The 25,718-nt window shown below is 42.8% G+C and overlaps 1 protein-coding gene across 1 annotated transcript in view; it reads right to left on the bottom strand.

The window, feature by feature from the left end:
• The window catches only part of EPC1 (enhancer of polycomb homolog 1), a 127,579-nt gene extending 102,132 nt beyond the window's left edge, over positions 1–25,447 (bottom strand). The window contains exon 1 of the mRNA XM_063922080.1: positions 25,232–25,447. The gene's annotated coding sequence lies outside the window, so the exon portion shown is untranslated. The remainder of the gene's footprint in view (positions 1–25,231) is intronic.
• Positions 25,448–25,718: the final 271 nt, after the last annotated feature.

Raw genomic sequence — 25,718 nt, forward strand, 5'->3', positions numbered from 1 at the left:
CCTCCCCTTAATAAGGCAATACTTCCAAATGCCGTTTGGAATCCGCATCACCTGACCACTGTCGTGTCCATAACCCTCTACTGACAGAAATGGACAACGCACTTAGACTTGATGCCAGTCGGCAAATATTCCGCTGTGCATCACGCATATATAGAAATGCATCTTTTAAATGCTCTATAGGCAATAATATACTGTCCCTATCTAGGGTATCAATATTTTCAGTCAGGGAATCCGACCACGCCAACCCAGCACTGCACATCCAGGCTGAGGCGATTGCTGGTCGCAGTATAACACCAGTATGTGTGTAAATACATTTTAGGATACCCTCCTGCTTTCTATCAGCAGGATCCTTAAGGGCGGCCATCTCAGGAGAGGGTAGAGCCCTTGTTCTCATCACACACCTCATTTAATTTCTCAGATTCAGGAAAACTACAGGTAGTTTTTCCTCACCGAACATAATACCCCTTTTTGGTGGTACTCGTATTATCAGAAATGTGTAAAACATTTTTCATTGCCTCAATCATGTAACGTGTGGCCCTACTGGAAGTCACATTTGTCTCTTCACCGTGGACACTGGAGTCAGTATCCGTGTCGGCGTCTATATCTGCCATCTGAGGTAACGGGCGCTTTAGAGCCCCTGACAGCCTATGAGACGTCTGGACAGGCACAAGCTGAGTAGCCGGCTGTCTCATGTCAACCACTGTCTTTTATACAGAGCTGACACTGTCACGTAATTCCTTCCAACAGTTCATCCACTCAGGTGTCGACCCCCTAGGGGGTGACATCACTATTACAGGCAATCTGCTCCGTCTCCACATCATTTTTCTCCTCATACATGTCGACACAAACGTACCGACACACAGCACACACACAGGGAATGCTCTGATAGAGGACAGGACCCCACTAGCCCTTTGGGGAGACAGAGGGAGAGTTTGCCAGCACACACCAGAGCGCTATATATATATACAGGGATAACCTTATATAAGTGTTTTTCCCCTTATAGCTGCTGTATTTTTAATACTGCGCGTAATTAGTGCCCCCCTCTCTTTTTTAACCCTTTCTGTAGTGTAGTGACTGCAGGGGAGAGCCAGGGAGCTTCCCTCCAACGGAGCTGTGAGGGAAAATGGCGCCAGTGTGCTGAGGAGATAAGGCCGCCGAGAAGGGGGCGGAGCCTATCTCCCGTTTTTCTGTGTATTCTGGCAGGGGTTAAATTCATCCATATAGCCCAGGAGCTATATGTGATGCATTTTTTGCCATCCAAGGTGTTTTTATTGCGTCTCAGGGCGCCCCCCCCCCCCAGCACCCTCAGTGACCGGAGTGTGAAGTGTGCTGTGCGCTACCTTGTTGAAGACAGGACGTCTTCTGCCGCCGATTTTCCGGACCTCTTCTGTCTTCTGGCTCTGTAAGGGGGCCGGCGGCGCGGCTCTGGGACCTATCCATGGCTGGGCCTGTGATCGGTCCCTCTGGAGCTAATGTCCAGTAATCTAAGAAGCCCAATCCACTCTGCACGCAGGTGAGTTCGCTTCTTCTCCCCTTAGTCCCTCGATGCAGTGAGCCTGTTGCCAGCAGGTCTCACTGAACATAAAAAACCTAAAACTAAACTTTTCACTAAGCAGCTCAGGAGAGCCACCTAGTGTGCACCCTTCTCGTTCGGGCACAAAAATCTAACTGAGGCTTGGAGGAGGGTCATAGGGGGAGGAGCCAGTGCACACCAGGTAGTTCTAAAGCTTTACTTTTGTGCCCAGTCTCCTGCGGAGCCGCTATTCCCCATGGTCCTTACGGAGTCCCCAGCATCCACTAGGACGTCAGAGAAACTAACATGCACCTCAGATACAGTATTGTGGGGGTCTCTGACTGGCCAACTGCTGTAGAACTACAAAGCCCAGTATGCCAGTCGGGACCTAGGACCAATTAAAGAGGTGTACCAACTTTCTGGGGAGGGGACACACACATTGTGGGTTGTCCTAGCTGCAGAGAGGAGTCCCTAGGACTGGCTGATGTTATATACCTGATATAAGTCATGCAATCAATGTATCACACACATTAGGGGAGGGGGACTCAAACTGGCCAACTGCTGTAGGACTACAAAGCCCTGCATGCAAGTTGGGACCTAGGACCACACTTTGGGAGGCAGCAGCTGTCCTGGCGTATAAAGATCTCACCTAAGTACCCAAACTAATTATCGGCTTCTGCTGCTGCTACTTACATCGCTTACACAGGCACAGTGTGAGTGGTCATGGGCCAGCGCTTGGGAAATGAAAGGGGCAACTGGAGAGTCCATGGTCACCGCCCCTACCCCATTCATTAGCGTTTTAGTTTCCGGGGAGTGGGAAGTTTAATTGGTGGTGCTGGGGAGCGGGTACCTGCAGCGAGGGTTTTTGGACCCGGCAGAAGTTAGCCCCTTAGGGTTGAGAGGAAGGAGGGAAGGCAGAGTACTTATCTCTGCGCCCTCTCAGATTCTGCACTCGGGGTGCATGCCCCCTTACACCCCCCCCCCCTTCCCATTTGCAGCCATGCCCTGACCTGGTGTGCAGCTTTAACGAGGAACATTTGCACCCTAATTTAAAGAGCTTTATTATTTTTTTACCTCTGAACAGCATAAGGAAAGACACCAGCCCTACAACATTTTAAACCAAACCCCTTGTTAACCTAAAACACAACCCAAGACCATGTGGTGGAATAACAATGCATAACGTTCCATAAATACAAAATAGAAACAATTATTGACAATTAAAAACACCCACTGTACAATCCTAGATAAGTTTAAAGTGTGTATCATAAAGAAAAAAAATAGGATTTTAATTACCTACCGGTAAATCCTCTACGGACTACGAGAAAAGGATTTACCGGTAGGCAATTAAAATCCTATTTTCTCTTACGTCCTAGAGAATACTGGGGTCCATTTTGTACCATGGGGATGTACCAAAGCTGCCAAACCAGATGGGAGAGTGCTGAGGTTCCTGCAGAACTGATTGGCCTCTGAGGACCTTCAGTTTGGTCAAAGTATCGAACTTGTAGAACTTAGTAAACGTGTTAGAACCTGACCAAGTAACTGCTTGGAACTGGAAGAGCTGTAAAGCCGAGATACCCTGGGCAGCCACCCAGGAAGAACCCACCGACCTAGTAGAGTGGGCCTGTACAGATCTTGGACATGGAAAACCTGCCTTGGAATAAGCATGCTGGATAGTAAGCCTGATCCAGCGTGCAATTGTCTGCTTTGAAGCAGGACACCAAATCTAATTGGGATCATAAAGAACAAACAGCGAGTCCGATTTTCTGTGACGAGCTGTTCTCTTCATATACACCTTCAAAGCCCTCACAACATCAAAAGACTTTGAAGTAGCAGAAGTGTCGGTGACAACCGGAACCACAATAGGTTGGTTGATGTGAAACGCAGACACCACTTTAGGAAGAAATTGCTGACGAGTTCAGAGTTCAGCTCTGTCCTTATAGAAAATTAAAGAGGGAATTTTATGAGACAAAGCCCCCAATTCCAATTTCCGACACACTTCTTGTGTAAGCCAAGACCAACAGTTTGACGGTCTTCCATGTAAGATATGTTACGTCCACCTCCTGTAACGGTTCAAACTAGCCCGATTGGAGGAAATGCAGCATCACGTTGAGATCCCAAGGTGCCGTGGGAGGCACAAAGGGAGGGTGGATGTGCAGAACACCTTTCAAGAACGTCTGGACCTCAGGGAGAGAAGCCAATTGTCTCTGAAAGAAAATGGACAAGGCCGAATCTGGACTTTTAAAGGAGCCCAGACACAGGCCCACATCCTCACCTGCCTGCAGAAAAAAAGCAGGAAACGTCCCAGATGAAATTCCACCGCAGTATAATTTCTGCTCTCACATCAAGAGATGAATTTCTTCCAAATACGATGGTAATGCTTAGACGATACCCCCTTCCCGGCTCGTATCATAGTCGGGATTGATCTTCCTGTTGAGCCGAGAGGCCATCATGTCTACTCCCGGAATGAAGACCGCTGACAACGCCACAGCGTTTCTTTCTACCCAGAGAATTCTTGACACCTCTGACATTGCTGCTCTGCACTTCAGTCCGCCCCGTCGGTTTATGTACGTCACTTCCTTTACATTGTCTGACTGGAACTGAAAGGCCTGATCTTGAAGAAGATGTGAGGCCTGCAGAAGGTCGTTTTATATGGCCCCGAGTTCCAGAATGTTGACTGGAAGGACAACTTCCTGACTTGACCAATTTCCTTTAAACTGCACCCCCTGAGTGACTGCTCCCCAACCTCTGATACTTGCGTCTGTGCTTAACAGAATCCAGTTCTGAATTCCGAACCTCCAACGAGGTGAGAAGACTGTAGCCACCACAGAAGGGAGATCCTGGCTTTTGGACAGACGGAACCTCTGGTGCATGTGAAGATGCGATCCAGACCATTTGTCCAACAGATCTATCTGGAAGGGTCTTGCGTGAAACCTTCCATATTGAAGAGCCTCGTAGGAGGCCACCATGTTTCCCATAAGGTGAATGCACAGATGCACCGACACCCGGGCTGGCTTCAGGACGTCCCGAACCATCGACTGAATCACCAATGCCTTTTCACACGAAAGGAACAATTTCTGCGACTCCATGTCCAGTACAATTTCCAGGAATGGGAGCCTCCTTGTTGGCTCTAGGTGAGATTTTGGAAGGGTCAGAATCCACCCATGGTCCTGGAGTCTGGTTGAGAGACCAATGCTGTCCAGTAACCTTTCCCTGGACGGTGCTTTTGTCAGGAGATCGTCCAGGTACGGAATTATGTTCACTCCCTGTTTGCGGAGTAGAAACATCATCTCTGCCATCACCTTGGTGAACACCCTCTGCGCCGTGGAGAGACCAAAGGGCAGTGTCTGGAACTGGTAGTATCAGTTCTGCAGTGCAAACCGTAGATAGGCCTGATGAGGCGGCCAGATCGGAATGTGAAAGTACGCATCCCTGATATCCAGAGACACTAGGAATTCTCCCTCCTCCAGGCCCGAGATTCCCTCTCTCAGAGATTCCATCTTGTTGAGGTGGAACTGGAACAATGACCAAAGTCTGTGCCAGTTTTTGGATGGCATACTGTAAAGTTATACTTGCCTTTTGTGAAACTGGCAAGCCTGATTTGTAGAATCTGTGAGGTGGGAGCTTTTGGAACTCCAGTCTGTAGCCCTGGGAAATAAGAACTATGACCCAGGGATCCTGTCACGAACTTGACCAGATCTGACTGAAGATTTGGAGTCGGGCTCCCACCTGACAGCCTTCCAGGCATTGCGGTCCACAGTCATGCTGAAGCCTTTGAGTAATCAGAGCCTGGGCTCTGTTCCTGAGCACCTGCAGTTGCTGGCTTGTGTGGTTTACCTCTTGCGTCGCTGGAGGACATAGAAGCACCTCTGGATTTGCCCTTGAAGTTGGGCGTCCTAAAGGACTGTAACTGAGAAGCTGAATAAGTCTTCTTGGTTGGGGGAGCTGCGTAAGGAAGATACGTAGACTTATCCGCAGTAGCTGTGGAGATCCATTTGTCTAGTTCATCTCCAAACAAGGCCTCTCCTGTGAATGGTAGGCCTTCCACGCCTTTTCTGGAGTCCGCGTACCGACACTGCCATAGCGGTGCTGCGTGCGTTAAGCACGCCTATTTGCTTTACGGCTTCCACCATAAAGAGTCCTATATATGCTTCAGGAGTAAGACAACCCCTCAATTAGGTCGCCTGACTATTTAGCAATAGCTTTAGTGATCCACGCACATGCAATAGTGGGTCTTTGGGCCACCCCAGCAGCTGTGTACAATGATTTGTGTAGTCTCAATTTTACGATCAGCCGTGTCTTCCATGGAGGCTGCACCAGGAATACAATTTTAAGTGACAGCCAAGAGACTGATGCGTCCACTATCAGGGGATTTTCCCATTTTTTCCTATCCTCCAGAGGAAAAGGAAAAATATGAGAGCAACCTTTTAGGGATCTGAAACTTCTTATGAGGATTCTTCAAACAGGGTATTCAATTCCTTTGACACAGGAAAAGTGACTGAGGACTTCTTTTTTACATTAAAATAAGATTCCTCACACTCCTCTGACACCTTATCAGGAATATGAAAAACATCTCTGATAGTCTCTTTAAGAGCCTCTACAGCTGCATCCCCCCTCGGAGTCCTCCTCTCCCTCCTCCATGTCTGCCCTGTCAGCGTCAGAGTCAGACTGCAGGATATGGGCCAGAGATCGCTTTTGCGCACAAATGGGAGGGGATTGAGACGCTGTTTTGGGAACTGAGTCTTTGTTCATAAACTCATCCACAGTCTGTTTTAAGTATTGCGTCTCTTTCTCATTGCGGGACAATTTTGTAGAAAGAGTTGAGATCATTCCCTTAAGAGAATTAACCCATTCCGGTGCAGCCCCGCTAGCCTGCGAACCCTGAGTACCCAGTAGTGAGCCCCCTGGTGAAGGGGAACACTCTGCTGTACAAAAAAAACACACTCTTTGCCTGACATAATGTAATGTGACAGCACACACACACACAGGAAAAGGTTAACCAAATTAACCCACAAAGAGCCCTTCAGGGAGACACAGAGTTGTTTGGAGCCAGCCCCCACCGTGCCCTTATCGCTAATGCCAAGCTTAGCCGGGTCGCAGACTAAGTACCCTGATAGGGGACCTAGTACACTAATACAGGTTGAGTATCCCATATCCAAATATTCCGAAATACGGAATATTCCAAAATACGGAATTTTTTGAGTGAAAGTGAGATAGTGAAACTCAATGTACACAAACTTTGTTTAATACACAAAGTTATTAGAAATATTGTATTATAAGACCTTCAGGCTGTGTGTAAAAGGTGTATATGAAACATAAATGCATTCTGTGCTTAGACTTAGGTCTCATCGCCATGTTATCTCATTATGGCATGCAATTATTCCAAAATACGGAAAAACCCAATATCCAAAATACTTCTGGACCCAAGCATTTTGGATAAGGGATACTCAACCTGTAGTCGCCCCCCCCACTGCTATGACCCCCTGGTACCGCTGAGGTAAACTGAAGTCACACTGGAGGAGCTGCGCGTCCCTGTCCTGTCAGCGTCTGTGTCCACTGCAGAGGGAAAATGTAGCTGGTGAGCTGCTGGATCTTCTCATAGTTCCGTCCCGCCCCTTCAATGGCGCACAGTCTTCCCGCTTTTTTTTATACTGGCTGAGGAATCGTGCATAAAATGGAGAATCGTTTCAAGACTGTTGTGCCAGTATGGGTACTGTGTACAGTGTCCGGAGACGCATTCCGCCCCATTTAGAAGCCGTGCGTCTCCGTACCCTCATGCCGCCATAATGGCCGGCGCCCCGCTAGCCAGGACGCCTGCTCAGCACTCACTCTTCATTCTTCTGGCTCTGTTAGGGGTGGCGGCGTGCTGCGGGACTGTACGCTTGCTGTGGTGGGGCTTGGGAATAGGTCCCTCAGGAGCTCAGTGTCCTGTCAGCGTGGAACGGGACCATTAACCCTTCAAGAGGTTGGGCTTTCCCCCTCCCCCCCTCCTATTTGGCCTCCAAACTAAAACCAGGTATACCCCTTTCACACTGCCAATGCCGGATCCCACCCGGGAATTGGAAACGGGTCCTTCCCGGGTGGGATCCGGCATTGGCCGCTGCTGCAGGGTTCCCCGACCCGGCAATATGCCGGGCGGGTTGCCATAGCAGCGGGGGGCGGAGCCGGCGGCGCTGGGAGATGATATTGTAGTAAACGGGTCCCGGGACGCATCTACCCAGGAGCCAGTTTACGCAGCCACTGATCCGGTATTCAACCCGGGTATAACACTGCTTTATTCCCGGGTTGAACTGCCGGGTCAGGCGACCCGGGATTTCGGCTATGCCCCTTTCACGCCACACGCTGACCCGTGTCGACCGGCAGTATGCCGGGTCAATACCGGGTTATTTGTGCGGTGTGAGAGGGGTATGAGGGGGACATTTACTAAGCAGTGATAAGAGCGGAGAAGTGAGCCAGTGGAGAAGTTGCCCCATCAACCAATCAGCAGCTCTGTATAATTTTATAGTATGCAAATTATAGATGTTACTTCAGTGCTGACTGGTTGTCATGGACACTTCTCCACTGGCTCACTTCTCCGCTCTTATCACTGCTTAGTAAATGTCCCCCTAAGTTATAAAGCCAGCCTGTGTTACTCACCTGTCTGATACCTACTGCTAACGCTGGTTAACGGTGATCGACTGTGCAAAGCCAAAGTCAGTCTGCATTGGTATTTCACCTGTTACCCTATTGCTATTGCTGGGTTTACCTGATTTAGTGATAAAACCAACGCTGGCCTGTAGTATTTAATTTTTTCCTCCTGATCTAGCTTATTTACGGAGTAGTGGGCCATTATCTACAGCCAATACTGCTAAAACTGTTTTCATATTTTTCTAGAATTGTATTTCTGTAAGACTTATACACCTTTCACATCGCACAAATAACCCGGTATCGACACGGTCAGTGTGCGATGTGAAAGCACTTTGGCCGAATTGGCGGGTCGCCTGACCCGGTAATTCAACCCGGTAAAAAAAAAGAAGGATTATTACAGAGTTGAATACCGGGTCAGGCGCAGTGTGAATGGGAGTCATTTCGATGCGACACGGCTCCCATTCACTGCATAGGTAGAGGCGGTGCAGGAGATGAGCTTATCTCCCAGAGCCACCTCCACCCCTGCTGCGCCCCCCCTGCTGCTATGGCAACCGACCCGGTATATTGCCGGGTCAGAAAGCCACCAAAGCAGAGCAAATGCCGGATCCCACCCGGTAAGGACACGTTTCTTTTACCGGGTGGGATCCGGCATTTGCGATCTGAAAGCGGTATTACACTCATTGTAACCTGTTGCATGTGGTTCTCATGTATCTTTGCAATTGTTACTTTTTACACAGGTCAGTTATGTAACAATAAAATGGAGTTGGATCTAGCATTCTGTGTGGTCATTGTGTCTGAAGGGTAAAGCAGGTCTGCCTCTCTGATTTTAACTGAACCTGGTTTATTTTAGTACCCCATACTTAATTTTCAGTTCCGGCACTGGATTACTGGGTGCATCCCGGCCACCGGTAAATCATACTGATCCCCCCAGAACGCTGTAGGTACCAGCATACAGAGATTTTTACATGAGTTTCCGCTTACAAAGTGCTCCAAGTACATTTTAAATGCCCCCAACTAAAACAGTGTCACCTGTATAGTCAACTATCTCTGTTACATTGTAAAGGCCTGCTCTAAAACTTTGCAGCCTCAATTGGGTTTACCATGGGTATCTGACGGTCTGACGTTGGGAATGGTTTACGTGAAGCTGACTGCAGAGAGCTTTTACAATGTTTGCGCAACAGCGATATACACAGCAGACAGATAAGACCGCAAGTGAATAAGAGACAGTGGCACTCACATGAGAGTAACAGATAATTACTGTATACTTGCTGTTAGAACCATCTGAAGAATTCCCTGGAGCTGAGGGTAAGAAATACGTTAAGCACCTATCCCAAAGGCCCGTGTGACCCTCATCCACACACAATGCATCACCTGTCTATCACAGTTACAGCTGCCAGTTTTGTTACACTTGCATTACATTGGCTGTAGCTCCTATACAAATCACAGCAGCGTCACCAAAGACCCATGGCTGGTCCTACCCACCCCTACTGCTGGAAAGTCAGATGTTGAAAGCATGGGTGTCCACCTGACAAGCATCATCGGATCTCTTTTTCCCTACTTCGAAAAAGCATCTCATGTCCACCTGGTGATCAGCTATCTACTGACTGAGAAAGTCAGGTTGCCTGGAACATTGTAAATATTGACATTTTGACTATATCCCCTTCAGACCTTGCATTAAAATAGGCTAGCCCTTACAAGTAGGTGGGTTTTCACTCTCTGCAATGAGTGGTAGCTGGCACAGAACTTGATGTACTATAGTGCCTCCCTGTGGCCATTCTGCATAAAGAAGTAGAAATTATAAATCAAGAATTGTTATGAATTTACAAGAGATAAAGAACACTATTTAGAAATAATAAATACTCCCTATATTTACATTTCAGTTTTATATAAATTATATTATATATATATATATATATATATATATATATATATATATATATATACATACATACACACACACACACACACATACATTTTTAAATATGTGGGAATAATTGATCATTAACATACAAAATTGTATTTAGTATTTCGTAACATAATTACTTCTGTGGCAACAATAACATTTTCAAATGTCTTATATAGTTTTTGCTGAGAGTAATACGTGCTTCCAAAAGATTACTTACCTGAGGTCTTTTATTAAGTATGTTGACAGGAGAGAGCAGCAACTATTCCTGCACTCAACCCACTCAAGACCTGTTTTTTTTGTAGTTTCAATTGAATAGTTTATTAACGGTATTCCATGAGAATATAATATGGGGGGGGGGGGGGAATAGTAATTTTCAATGTAGATATTTCATAGTGTATAATGATATATTTTGTCTTGACAGATCTGCAAACATGGCACCATAACAAAAAATCGTGCGCTTACTTCATACAGATCTGTGATCTTGATCTTCAAATAAACATCCACTAAAAAGTGCTTTAAAATGTTGTAACAGAGCCCATCATAACAGACGTACTTTTTCTGCATGTTTCTTCTGTAAAAAGAGTCTGCCCTCTTACGGCAGTTTATAGAATTGCAACTGATACTCAGCCTCACTTTATGCCAATCAAGTAGAAAAATATTATGGCAAACCTGATAGTCAGGAGGTTGCATGCACAGTATTTATACATAAATAAACAGATGATTATTGTTCAGTGTCAGTAAAACATTTTAAAACCCCAAAAAACTAAAATATACTACTGAAGTGGCCAGTCTGCCAATTCTAAGGGGAAGCTATATTTTTATGGAGGGCATACCGACATTAATAGCACACTTCAGATCAGGACCAGGTGAGATCACACTTAATAAAATGCCATAGCTATGTTAATAAAGAAGAAATGTATAACTGAATAGGAAATGTAGTGCTGAAGATGAAAGATATAGCTTTACTCTGCTTAAGAGGGACATAAGCTGTGCAGAGGATTTAAGTCGAACTCTTGGTAAGTGAACCAGCTTCTACGCACAAACACTGCATACTCCAGAACGTCATATGTTCTTCTCCAGGATTTCCAGCTTTCAAAAATTAGATCAGATCCCCTCATGCCAACACAGCAGCACCAGCTCATGTTCCATCTATAAATAAATAGTGGAAAACTGCTCTAATCAAGCTGGTAACAATCCCCGAGCCGACTTTGTGGGGTCCAAGCCTTGGACCTATGCTTAGTTAGGGACCTCCAGCAATAGAGCAGCCGTGAAGTGGCCTGGAGGCTTATCATATCTTTTGCAAAACATATGTAACGAAGAGCTCTAAATTTCCTATTATTACATAGTATATAGTTCTTCTTACTAACAGCCAGCAGAGTGCGTGGGAAAAATCCCTTTTGTATTTCTTGCCATGTTCCATCTATGCCTTGACTTCACCCTGCAAACACCTGTTTCAGTTGCTCACAGGTATTTCAATTGTGTTACTTTACTTGTAATTACTGTCTTTATATACACGTTAGTAATGAACAGCGTTGAGCACCATGGCATCATTACTATATACTCATGATCCCTGGGTCGTCCCCTTGGGGATGCCTAATAGGACAATCCAGGTAACGACCCGCAGGAGTGCGCAATCGCAGTTACACGCAGAGTGGTGTGACTGATATCGCTCCAATCCGCATTGGAATGATAGATCGCCCGATTAACTGCCTAGTGCAGAGGTTCCCAAACTGTGTGCCGTGGCTCCCTGGGGTGACTCGGGACACTTGCAGGGGTGCCCTGGGTTGGTGGTCCAGGACCAATTCAAATTATTCATGGTCAATATAACAGGCAAAACCAGTGCTGGTGGCTGCCAGTAATAAACTATGTGAACAAACAGAAGCGAATCCTGTCCCTCACCACACAACTGACCCTAAGGATGACATATAAATGTGATCTACTTAATGTAATATTTCTTTCTAGATTTCTCAATAAGAAATTTTTGGCCTAGGGGTGCAGTGAAAAAAATTCTGATATTCTAGGGCGCCGTGATTCAAAAAAGTTTGGAATCCACTGGCCTAGTGTGTACCCGGCTTTACTGTAAGCACATTGCTATGTTACCTAATCATATCCTTCACAGGACCACCAACCCATTATATAGTTGCTTTACAAAAAAATATTATATTACAAGAACTTCAGATATTTGAAGTTTTTTTTCCTTTATGCTCATCCGATTACCTGTTAATAAACAAGCTGAAATATATTGCAGGCTTAAAATCATAGTAAATATATGTGATCAACTGCAGCTTGTAGTAAGGTAGGTAACAAAAGCACATAAAATACAAAACTTTTTATCTCTTGATCGATGTAAAACTCTTACATATAGTTTTATTATCAGGTTATATTTTAGAATAGATAGATAGATAGATAGATAGATAGATAGATAGATAGATAGATAGATAGATAGATAGATAGATAGATAGATAGATAGATAGATACCAATACTGCTATCCTCTCAGAATGTAGGATCATGTACCAGGCTGTCTTGTTTAGGGCAACAATCAACCTTGAGTGGTTAGAGCAATATGTGGCCTCAGCTATCCACACCAGCATGTATGTGTAAAATTGGATTATAAAATATATTTTTGAGCAAATAAAAACCATTACTAATAAATAGCCTATTCTGTTCCTGTGAAACAGCTATACCAGCCGTGTTCCTGCAATATCACATTCATTGGATCTACTGTGGTAAACCTTCCGCACTGCCAGCTACCCAGTAGTACTGATTTAAAGAAAGCAGTCAGGAGGAACTTGCCGGGGTGACCAGCAAAGAGGTGCCACAGCAGTTCCATGCATCACTCTGAACCAAGCAGTTCCATGTGTCGGCGAAGAAATGGTATGCGGTCAATAGATCTACAGTGTATAGTCAGATAGTAATTAGGTCGACAGGTACAAAAGGTTGACATGTTCACACGGTTGCCTTGAGGTTTTTTTCACACTTTACCAGACACGTGGGCTACGATTGGGAATAATAACCTGAGTGCGAGGGGATGTGGTGCACTAATTAGGGATCCACTTGCTCAGATGGCGAATAGGACAAAAAGAAAAGCAACAAATGTTCTGTCTACCTTTTTCCTGTATCAACCATTTTCCATGTCGACATTTTCTACATGTGGACCTTTTAATGTGTTGACCTAATGACCATGTCAACCTTTTCACTGTCAACCTAATGATTGTAGACCTTCTAACTGTAGATCTATTGATCCGTAACCGTATAAATCTGGTGGTGGCAGCAAATACATTCCTACATTTGGAGGCACTAGTAGAGAGACCACAAACAATCTGCAGATCCCCAACATCCTGTCACAAGTATAAACACATCAGTTACGTTAAGTCATGTTGTTTAACTCATTAATATAACTGGTTGGAAATCATTTGTATATTATCTCCAAAAGGGACTCTATTTACAATAGGATTCAGTTGGTTCAGTTGTCATGTCAATGGGTTTGGTGCTCAGTGCAGTAAGTGCGCTGTGTGGAATGTACAGTATATCGAGCAAATTGCCAGATCACATATAAGGTAACCTTTCCTTCTTCCTATTCCTAACGACTATTAGGAATGCGTCAGTTACTCTCCAAGATAAAGTATTATTAGAAAGAAAAAAAAGATGTAACAAATTATGCATGGTACAGTATCATAAAGAAGTATTTCCGAGTTTTACTTTAAAGCTAGTATTGGACATAATGTTTTACTTTTTGGAGGTCTAAAGGTCAAGTGTGGGTGGATAACACAGATTCACATTATGATAAAACTTCGATGATACAATTTGCAGCAAATCGCTCATGGTCCAGCTCACTTCTCAAGAAAGAAGTAGGATCCAATAGGGTGGCTCACCTTCCTGCTGAGCTCACTGTAATTTGGGGATCTCAGGACCTTCTTGGAGAGAGGGCAAGTATGGTACTTGACATTAGCAAATGTCAAAGACTGCACATTATGGAACTGCACATTATGGATTTGACAAGTCCACTCAAGTATTAAATATACTTAGCTATTCCTCCATGCTCTGTGTCACCACTATGCAGCAGGGTGCCAAGTTCGGTGCCTCTGTAACTGAACATGCAGTCTGTGACAGACAGGTTGTAAACCTTGCTCTATATGTACAGATTGTGTGGATTGGTGGATTCAGGTAAAATTACTAGTTTTATTTTTACCTGTATCCATGTTCCCTTTAGGACACAGTTCCAAAGATATGGAATGAGCTTCAGCTGTCTGTAATGGATTTAGAAACCAATACTTTACTATACAACATGGCTTCATTGGAGTATAAAGAAACATTGACCTGTTTGGAAACCCTGAGGGTTGAGGTTAGTACCACTGTTTTAGAACATATCTTTTAAACATTGTTTATTAAAAGGTTAGATTTTATTTGTCATTTCAGACTTCTTCCTTTCCTCTCTACACACATAAGTGAACCTATTTTGCATTCTGTAGCCGAGTGCTCATTTGTCACAGGTAAAGGTTTCTGTGTTTCCGTAATGTTGGTGGCACATATTCTAGTGATGGTTTGGGTGTAGTCTTCTTAGAAGGCAAGGTCAATGCTACAGGATACTTAATACCAAGTGATTAGCTTAACTTCATGCTGCAGCATTTGTTTACGGATAGGTGGTGTGTTATTCAGGATGACAATACTCTCCATATGTCATGACCTTCTCAATCATTAGACCTACTTTGGAATCTGATATTCTATAATCATGCCCAACACGTCACTTCCACGACCATCAGCTAGGCAGATGTAGGACTTTCTAATGGGAGAATTGTGCAGCATCACTCCTGCTTAATTCCACACACTGGAAGCCTCCATTACATGCGGAATACTGGCTACATGTGGCAGACCAACACTCTGTTACATAACTATATATTATATTTTATGTACTTTTACCTGTATGTCCAAATGCATAAAGATATGAAAAACAGTAATAAATAAAATAATGAAATATTAAGAACAATGGCAATGTTTCTAAGCAGCAAAACATTGTAACCTGTTAGCCTTAAGTAACAAAAGGGAGAATAAAAGAGGGTGGCCCATACTTACTGTTTATCGGCTGACGGATCAGATACATAAATAGTGACTAAAAGCAAGATAAATAAGTCTTATGCCTGGTACACACTGGCCGACATATCATGAGCATATCAGCGGGTGTGTAACCCCGAAATGTCTGTGAATGACATCATTCACAGATTGAATTGGCTGTGTAGCACAGCCGTTGGCTGATATATATGACTGTGTGTATGGGTGTCTGCCAACCGCCTGTCACTTGCTGCAGGGAAGGGAAGGGGGGGTTGATGACATCACAGTTGGATGGACAAATTCAAGTGCCGCCAGCTGGGAATCCTGACCAACACGTCAAGAGGCTGATTGGTAAGTGTATACACTTAACATGATTTGCCACTCGGTCGATGTGACGGGGCCCGGCACCAGCAAGTGACGGCACTTTTTAAACTATTTGTCATTCCGATCGTTTAAAATCTCGCCCCGTGTGTACGCACTTTTAGTCTTGAATTTGCTTCTGATTGTGCTTATGCACATAATTTAAAAGGGCAATCATTTTACTAGCCGTGTTCTTTTAGTAATATCATTGCCCTTTTAAAGTTTGGCCATAAACATAATCAGAAGCAGTGGGTTTTACAACCAAGCATTAGTAAATAAACCTCCTAGTCTTGAAAGATATAGTGTGCGATCTTCTACTTTTTATTGTTTTTATCTATAAACTATAAGAGAATAACAAGTTTACCAACTCCAGAAACATCTCACCATAGCTATAGTCCAGTACTATTAAATTAAGATATATTTGACTAGAACTAGTTTGATTCCACTTGTGTTTTTCTTATCCTTAACGTAGATGGATCTTGAATAGGTAATGATGACACACAGATTATCTATATGTGAACACTACCCTTAATTTCACTTTAAAAAATAAAATAAAATAAAAATATATATATATATGTATATATAGCAATATCATATCAGGTGCTGTATATGGCTGGCCTGTCTATAAATCATGAGAAAACATGCAAAACATGCAGTCAGACAACTACACAGTAGTGGTACACATTTTCTTGTAATTCTGTATATGCTGCATATTTCACTACTGTCCTTCTGGAATGCATTTAGGTAAACTATTTCAGTAGGCAAGCCCCAATAGTGGCTGCAGGAACTTTTGCATGCTTTTATGAGAATTTACAAATACAGAAACAGACCGTTAGATTATATTCTTACTAAAACATATGTATCCATTCAGCTTTGTGAGGTTAATAAAGATGAAAAAAGGAGACAAAAAAACACAACACTAGTCACATGTTTTATCTTTTATGTATGAACACATCCTGGAATATGGAAATGGGAATTATCTGATCCACTTCGCCTAAAAACTAAGGGAAGTGCAATTATATGTTTTTGAGTGCCCAGGCGTTATATTTGTAATTTATTCTACTAGTCACATAAAGTACACAAGTAAATAAACTTATTCAGGAACACAAAGATTTGCAACAGGGTAGACACACCGGGAGGTAGGAAAAAATGAATGAGGATCTAGGTCATGGGTCTTCAACCTGCGACCCTCCAGCTGCTGTGGAACTACACATCCCAGCAAGCCCTGCCTCAGTGTTAGCATACCTTAATAGCAAAACTGTGGCAGGGCATGCTGGGATGTGTAGTTTCACAGCAGCTGGAGCGCCACAGGTTGAAGACCCATGATCTAGGTAGACTTGAGGAATAGTCAAGAATGTGGCAACTACAGTTTAATGCTAAACAATGCAAAATCATGCACTTGGGTCTCAAAAACCCAAATAGTATTAAGGGTACTATAATGGAAACTACTGAGGAGGAAAGGGATTTAGGAGTCACTATTTCAAGTAACTTAAAAGCAGTTAAGCAATGCAACAAAGCAATGAGAAAGGCAAGTCACATGCTTGGTTGCATAGGGAGAGGAATCAGTAGCAGGAAAAACTAAGGAATAATGCCACTGTATAGGTCGTTGGTACAGCCTCATCTGAACTACTGTGTCCAGTTCTGGAGACCTTTGGCCTAATTCAGATTTGATCGTAGCAGCAAATTTGGTAGCAGTTGGGAAAAACCATATGCACTGCAGGGGGGGCAGATATAACATGTGCAGAGAGAGTTAGATTTGGGTGTGGTGTGTTCAAACTGAAATCTAAATTGCAGTGTAAAAATAAAGCAGCCAGTATTTACCCTGCACAGAAACAAAATAACCCACCCAAATTTAACTCTCTCTGCAAATGTTATATCTGCCCCGCCTGCAGTGCACATGGATTTACCCAGCAGCTAACAAATTTGCTGCTGCGATCAACTCTGAATTACCCCCCATATCTCCATAAGTATATAAATACATTCGAGAGCATACAAAGAAGGGCAACTAAATTGGTGCATGGCCTACATCAGAAAGCTTACCCGGAAAGACTAAAGGACACTAGGACGATTTTACACGATTTCATACAATTCCGATATATCGGTCTGATATATTATATGAAATGGTGTACAATCGTATGTGTTTTAGATTGTATCCAATCTGATGCGCGTCCCCTTGGCTGTCGGATAGGATCCCCTAGGTCGTTGGTGCTGCACTAATGATATATCGGAATTGGATGGAATCGGATGAAAAAAGTGTGTTTTTTGTGCATGTGATATATTGCATGCAATGTATCACAGGGAAGTTTGACTGGCATTCTCAGGACACTCCCAGCCCCCGTAGCCCTCTATCCAGCCCATCAGATATATCTCATGGTACAATTGTATGCCGTACGATATATTGCATGCGATGTATAGCGGCTTCATCAAATCGCATGCGATATATCTTATGCAAAAATAGCATAAATACCAAATCGTATGGAATCACTCCCATGAAGGTCCCGGGGGAGTTCAAGGGAAATTACATCCGACTTCAGCCTCACACATATCGTCGTAGTGTATGAGGCACTTAAAAGATCTTAACATGTATAGTTTGGAGCAGAGAAGTGGGACATTATAGAAACTTTCAAATATACCAACGGTTTTAACAATGTACAGGAAGGAAACATTCTTTAAAAGGAAGAGAAGTATTAGAATTTGCATTGTGCATTAGAACACATGCAATGAAACTGGAGGGAGGTAGGTTCAGGGGGAATTTAAGGATAAATGACTTCACATAAAGGGTAGTGGATAAGTGAAATAGCCTCCTGTCAGAGGTGGTTTAGACTAAATCTAGGTATACACTAGACAACATTTTAAACAATTTGTCGATTCTGACACATGGGAACAGCAAATTATTTAAATCATCCAGTGTGTACGCTCTATCAGAATGCCGCTGCACGCTTCCGCTAGTTGTTGGTCGCTTCTTCTGATCTTTTGAACATTCAAGAAGATCAGAACATATTGTTCAACAACAGCATACTCCTGGATATATTTATAGTTTGTCCGGGAGTTCCAGGGAGTTCAAGGGAAATCATTGACATTGCATCATTTGCAAGTCGTCTAATGTGTACCCAGCTTTAGAGTGTAGAGCAATTTAAACATGCTTGGGATAGGCATATGAATATCCTTGCAAAGAACTAAGAATCAAATAGGGTTGAGGTTACCTTTAGGATAAAAATAAACAAATAAATAGGTGCGGGGGCAGACTAGATAGGCCAAGTGCCGTCAAATTCTATGTTTCTATGTAACCAGCAGAATCTTTTAAAAGGAGCCAGAGAAGACTCTCCTGCCTACGGATTACTTCCTCCCACTCCTACCTCCAAGATTTTTCACGTGCTGCACCACTTCTCTGGAATTCCCTACCTCTCCCCCTCAGACTCTCCACCTCTCTACAAAACTTCAAACGGGCTCTCAAGACCCACTTCTTCACCAAACCCAGCCAAATCTCATCCTAAACCTCTGTTCCACGCTCTCTATGTACCCCATCTGTCTCACCCCTGTCTGTCTACCCCTCCCCTTTAGAATGTAAGCTCTCACGAGCAGGGCCCTCTTCCCTCATGTGCTTACCCTTTTCTTACTTTAATAATCTTCAGCTGCACCAAATCCAGCAGTCTTCTGCCACCTGATACTTATTCCAGTGTCATCTGCTGATGTAGCTATGTTTATTTACCCTGTACTTGTCCTATATTGTAGTCAACTGTAAGTTGCTGTTTTCCTGGTTGATTATTTGTTTATGTACTCTGTAATTGGGCGCTGCGGAACCCTTGTGGCGCCATATAAATAAAGGATAATAATAATAATAATAATAAAATAATAATAATAATAATAATAATAATAATAATAAAAGATGTCTGTACACTAATATTAAGGACTCCCAAATCTTAAACGCCAGCAATATTTTTATGTATTTGTTTTTTCCTTTTCATTTTATACATTTTTATCAAAGAAAGGCAACAGTTTGTTAGGAGAGTGACATTTGTTGAATGCTCAAAACGATAGCTACAAGTGGTTACTAACACAAGGCAGTGGCCTACTTAGTTCAACAACTTTACTGAAGTAAAGTCTTCAGCTATAACATTATGGGGGGGAATTCAAATGTTTGAAAAGTCGGTTGGGTGTCTGTTTTTTCCTATCTCATAGACAGGAAAAAACAGACACCCAATCGACTTGTCAAACATTTGAATCTCCCCCTATGAGGGCAATTCAATTGCTTTTGGGAATTTAGCTCCCGTTTAAAGTGGCTGGGAACTATTCAACTGATTTACACATCCAGCCCAGAGGCTGCGCTTAGTATGGCTTCGGCGCTGGCAGGGAGTGCCAGGTAAGCCGTAACTTCAGCACACCCGGCACAGGACAAACTGCTTAACATGGCTAATTCTGTGTATTCTGGCACAGAAAAGCATCCGCCACATGAATTAACTGAATAGATCCCAGGCATTTCAATTGTTCCGCCAGCATTTCTGCTTGCAGTCTCCTGAGGTGACAAGAAGAAAAGTGTAACAAGTGTCCCATATGGGCGCCCAAACAGGACTTTTAGTATTGCGGACAATATATCATTTCGGTTTGGCTACTTTGCGCAGTTAACCAAGTGCTTTTGGGAGCATCAGAAGTAATGGATGCCTGATTGGCACAACAATTTAATTCCTCCAATGGGTACCCAAAAAAATATTGACTCTCCCAATTGGGCCAGATTCAGAAATGTAGGACAACGCTACTGCAGCTGTAAATGTGTATTATTTAATTTATTTATTACCAGTTATTTATATAGCGCACACATATTTGCAGGGCTTTACAGAGAATATTTGGCCATTCACATCAGTCCCTGCCACAGTGGATCTTACAATCTATGGGGGGTAACTCAGACCTGATCGCTGGGCATCGATTTTTTCTGTCCTGCTATCAGATAGTCGCCGCCTACAGAGGGAGGGTGTTTGAGCTGTGCAAGTGTGCGAACGCATGTGTGCAGAGCTGCACAAACTGATTTTGTGCAGTCTCTGCGCTGCCCAGGACTTACTCAGCTGCTGCAATCACATCAGCGTGTCCTGGACCAGATTTGACGTCAGACACCCTCCCAAAAAACCGCTTGAACACGCCTGCTTTTTTCCAGACACTCCCTGAAAACAGTCAGTTGCCACCCACAAACGCCCTATCCCTGTCATTCTGCCCAATCCCGTCGCTCTGCACTGATGCCCAGTGCAGTCGTCTGACGTGCCTGCGCATTGCAGTGCATATGCATGCGCAGTTCGGACCTGATCTCAGGCTGTGAGAAAACCCAGCCTAACGATCAGGTCTGAATTACCCCCATATTCCCTATCACATGCATTCACGCTAGGGTTAATTTTGTTGGGATACATTTAACCTACCAGTATATTTTTGGATTGTGGGAGGAAACCGGAGTACCCAGAGGAAACCCATGCAAGTATGGGGAGAATATACAAACCCCACAGTTAGATAGCTGTAAATTTGTATGCAGATATTGTACAAAAAATGCAAATGCTGCAGCCACCTGGATTTGTGTTGAGACATCCACCGATGTGTTTGCAAGTCCCAACAGCAGCATACGTCGCAGATGAGTAGATTATTGAACTTCTGAGTATATGGTCATGCAGCATGGCTACAGAAAGCGAGACGCTGGAGTCACTGTTACTGCATACAAGATCACAGGATGAGGGTTACCCCGAAAATGGTTGTGATACACCTGCATTTTGCCGCCACTCCCCTCCCCATTACCTCCTCCAAATGGTCCCTGACTGACATTGACTTTGCAAATAAATCCTCTCTGCGACTACTGTTGCCAGTTCACAGTGACATGTGCAATGCGACTTAGATGCATAGCCAGTCAGACGATAATCACTCTGCAAAAACATCAGGTTCACGTACAGCTTTGAATCATGCGCTTAGCCCAGGAGCTAAGTTCCTGCCCAACAATTGAATCGCCCCCTATATATACACATTCTTATTATGTTTACAGTGTACAATATGTGCATTAACTGCATTGTTATGTAAATAAAAAAAGTCCCACTTATTACTTAAGATTAGAAAGAACTTTTATAATAACTTTTTCTTGAAGTAAACGAGAAAGCTCAATTGAGGACATTTTGGAGATGCCAAAACACCATGTGTTTGAATTTTCCAAAATGGATCCAATGCAGAAGTTATAACAAATTATGGGGCCGATAGAGGTTTGAATGCAAGTTGGTTTTGCGGCACATGTTTTCAGACTGCACATGCTCTGATGCTAAGCACACACATGTACGGGTGATCTATAGTTGTATGCATTTGCAACTGAAGGGCGTAACTGGGTGTTCGCGTGTAGGCCAAGTTAGGTGAGGACGTGACACTGTTGCTGCGTAGAGCTAAGCATACGTGAAGAAAGGTCTGTTTATCAGGTTTAGCAAATAGATCTCTTGTAGCAAGGATAGGGCAGGTGCAAGTGCACTTTGATAGTTATTATTTCTATGAAACCAAGGGGTAAATTTACTAAGATGGGAGTTCTATTTAAGATGGGATGTTGCCTATATCAACCAATTAGATTCCAGGTATTATCTTCTAGAAGGTGCTAGATAAAAGAGAAGTAAAATCTGATTGGTTGCTATGAGCAAAATCCCATCTTAAATAGAACACCCATCTTATAGTGTATACACACGGTGAGATTTTTTTCTTACGATTTTGACTATATAGTCAAAATCGTAAGAAAAGTTAGTGCGGATCGCAAGGTGAAAGTCACCTTGCGTTCCCAATTCGATGCCGATGCGCGGTCCTGTGCGGTTGGCATCGCAAGAATAGATAGACTGTGCAGGCAAGTCAATTTTGACTCTCTCTCTATAGAAGAGATAGTCAAAATTGACACTTAGCCAAAATCGCACATAGTCAGAATCGCAAGCACATAATGAGTGTGCTTGCGATGCGACTATGTGCCGACCTAGGCCGTCGCATAGTGAGAATCAGCCATAACCCGAATCACACGTGTGTATGGGCCATTGGTATAAACAGGGGTGGTGTGGTTCACAGCCCCATAGGGCTGTGTACAAAAATCAGCAAGTCTGAGGCAAGATGGGGCTGAGAAAGGTTGTGTGTTCAGCTGCCATTAATAGCGTTTTGCAGAGGTTAGATAGTTGTTTAATTGCAAACCTGTGCTTATTGTCTATCATATAGGCAACATTTGTATACTTTTTCTCACATGATTATGGGCCCGATGTATTAATAATTGTGCCAGTGTTGCGGTTATTAACAGTCCGTATTGAGATGAACTTTTTAATTTTTACTTAAAATTTCCCCGTTATGTACTGAATATAACTCGCAGGGACAGCAGCTGCGATAACTGCAGTCCCTGCAAGTTACATCAGAAGAGTCCCTAAGAATCTGATACTAAGCATGGTGACAGTTTCTGAAACTGGAAGGAGGATGTGGGAGAGGGATCGTAAGATTCTTCTCCTGTGAGAATGCCTCATTGGGCATAAAGCGCTTTACGCCATCTTAGGATGGCATAAGCTAACAGGGCCAAACTCCAAAAAGCTACACTTTTATGGAGTTTGGTACATAGCAGTCAGCTCATAGTCCCCATTGATAATAATGGGGACTGCATTCTGTAGCATTAATTAGCTTTTTTGATGGGCTGTTAGTACATAGGGGTGCTTACAATGTTGCTCAAAATGCAGTTTATGAAATAAAAGCTTGATAAATAGGTCACTAAGGAGGGTATTTATCAAAGCTTGCCAAGAGATAAAATTGTGAGATAAAATACCAACCAATCAGCTCCTAACTCTCATTTTTCAAACACAGGCCTGTAACATGTCAAATAGGAGCTGACTGGTTAGTACTTTAGCTCTAACAATTTGATCTCTTCCCAAGCTTTGATAAATGTCCCCAAATGTCTGGTAAAGCTCACAATAACAAAATAATCACATTTTAGAACTGCTAATCACTATATATATATTTTTTCCATGTCTTAATTTGATTGGAGGATCACACTGGTTTCATAACTTCTCTGAGTATTTCAATTAAAAGACCAGCCATTTTGTCTGCAGTTGTGGCAAAGCTTCACAATGGCATGGAGTAGAACTTTACAACGACTGTCTTAATTATCCGTGTTAGTTTAGTACTTTAGACTCACATAATCAAATAGTAATTATATTTGTATTTTGATTTTTTTACAGTAAAAAGGTGACTCTACCACTTCAAATGTGACATATTACTTAAAATGTAGATATAAAAACACCCCAAAAAGTGGCTTAATCAGTAAATGTAAACAATAATATTAATATACTATAAATTAAATAAAAGATGAAATATGAATGTAGGACTGTACTTTTTTTTTTTTTTTGGGGGGGGGGGGTAGTTATCAAACACAAACATTGATCAAGCTAGAAAAATAAACTACACTTTGTTTTTGCTGAAATTTTCAATTGGCTCCAGCACTATGTAAAAAAGTGACAACTTTTTGACAGAGCAGCACTTCAGCTTTTGGCCAGACAGTCCCTTCTAACAACCATCTTTTAATCAACATTTTTATTGTGGCTTTAATAGATTTTGCTAATACATAGTCCTGCAAATAAACAAGAACAAAACAAGGACTTTATAATCTTACAATACAAACCCACCAAGGTTACAGTGCTAACCAGCCTAGAAAATGGACTGACTGTACTGATTATCCCTGCCATTGTTTAAAGAAAAAAAAAAATGTCGATTAGATCAGCTTCGGGTTATGAACAAGAAACGAAGAGAGAAAGAACACAGCACATTACTGTACATATACTGCCTCCCCAGCACCTGCATTGTTACAAAATGACACAGTTCTAGCATAAAATGTACCTAGATCAGATCAAGGCTTGCCCCACCTCTCTCCCCTTTCTCTTAGTGTAACTGACATATAGAATTGGTTAAGAGCAGCACAGCGCCACCAACACAGATCAATGTATTTAGTAAGAAAGAAAAAAAACTCCCACCGTGTGCAAAAAAATAAATAAAAAAATACACAAAAAAGGGAATTAAAAACATTCAAATATCTTGTTAATTGTTTCCTACATTTTGTAACAGAGGGAGCACAGGGGGAAATGTATCATCCCACCAGTGCCATACGACACCCTGTGATCGCCATAGAGGGAGCCGATCTTCACAAATGAGAACAGCCACCATTTAGTACCAGCCATAACTTAGAATATAATAAACCTCTTGTGTCAGTCTCCTCCTTCTTCCCACTTTGCATTAAACAAACGATTCAGATCATTTAACAAACTATGTACACCAGATGTGTTGCTACAGTTAATCTGTTGATACACATATTTCATTTCCACCAGCCCTTAATGAAAAAATAAATAAATAAACCAAATGTATTCTTGGATAGCGTTGCAGTTTTTTTTTTAAATTGCACTGTATAATGTAGCCTAGAAAAATATACTCACAGTATTAGGAAACACAGAGCACATGAAAGCACACACGTTACTTAAAGGGACGTAAATATGTGTACAACACAAAGGTAACAAAAACGAGAAATAAAACAAAAAGCAAACACATGTACACTGTAAAACACGCAGCCCCCCCCCTCCCTACGTTTCAGCAGCTAAAATTAAACATGTTTCATTGTGTAAGTCACAACGTAATTTACATCTGCATTGTTGTAAAATAAAACAATAAGCAAAAATAAAATATATATTATATACACAAAATTCCAAACAGATCCACCCACTTTTCGAACACTTTCGCTGAAACTTGAATAAAAATTTAATATCGATGGTGAACTCACCTCTAGAGCAGGCGGGGAGGAAGATGACAAGCCACAGAAAGGAATTATTAAAACTATATAAGCTGAGGACTTGGGCTCTATCAAACAATCTCCAAGCAGCAGATGGCTTTGCAAACATCTTGCAAGGGAAAGGCAAACAAGAAGTCCTACTTAGTTCCATGGTGTCTGATGAGACAGAGGTTTTCCTCCTCAATCTGCAAAAGCTTTGTAAGAAGAAGAAAAAAAAAACCCCAAAGAAGATTAGAAGCGGAGGCAGCCACAAGACTCTGGGGTTAACAACTTTGCAATGGCAAATAGGCGGATTGTGATTGGATGGGAGGGCAGTGTCCCTCTAGTCTGTACTATCCCCCAGCTCCCCCCCTCTGCAGCCTGGAAAAAAGGCAGTGTGCCATTTTAAACTCATATCATACAAACACAAACCTGCTTTTATGTGAAAGCTAAACTATGCACCTATTGTGCAGATAACGTGTGTCCAACGTATATATCC

This window comes from Pseudophryne corroboree, chromosome 5, assembly GCF_028390025.1.
Source record: "Pseudophryne corroboree isolate aPseCor3 chromosome 5, aPseCor3.hap2, whole genome shotgun sequence".
Classification (NCBI taxonomy): domain Eukaryota; kingdom Metazoa; phylum Chordata; class Amphibia; order Anura; family Myobatrachidae; genus Pseudophryne; species Pseudophryne corroboree.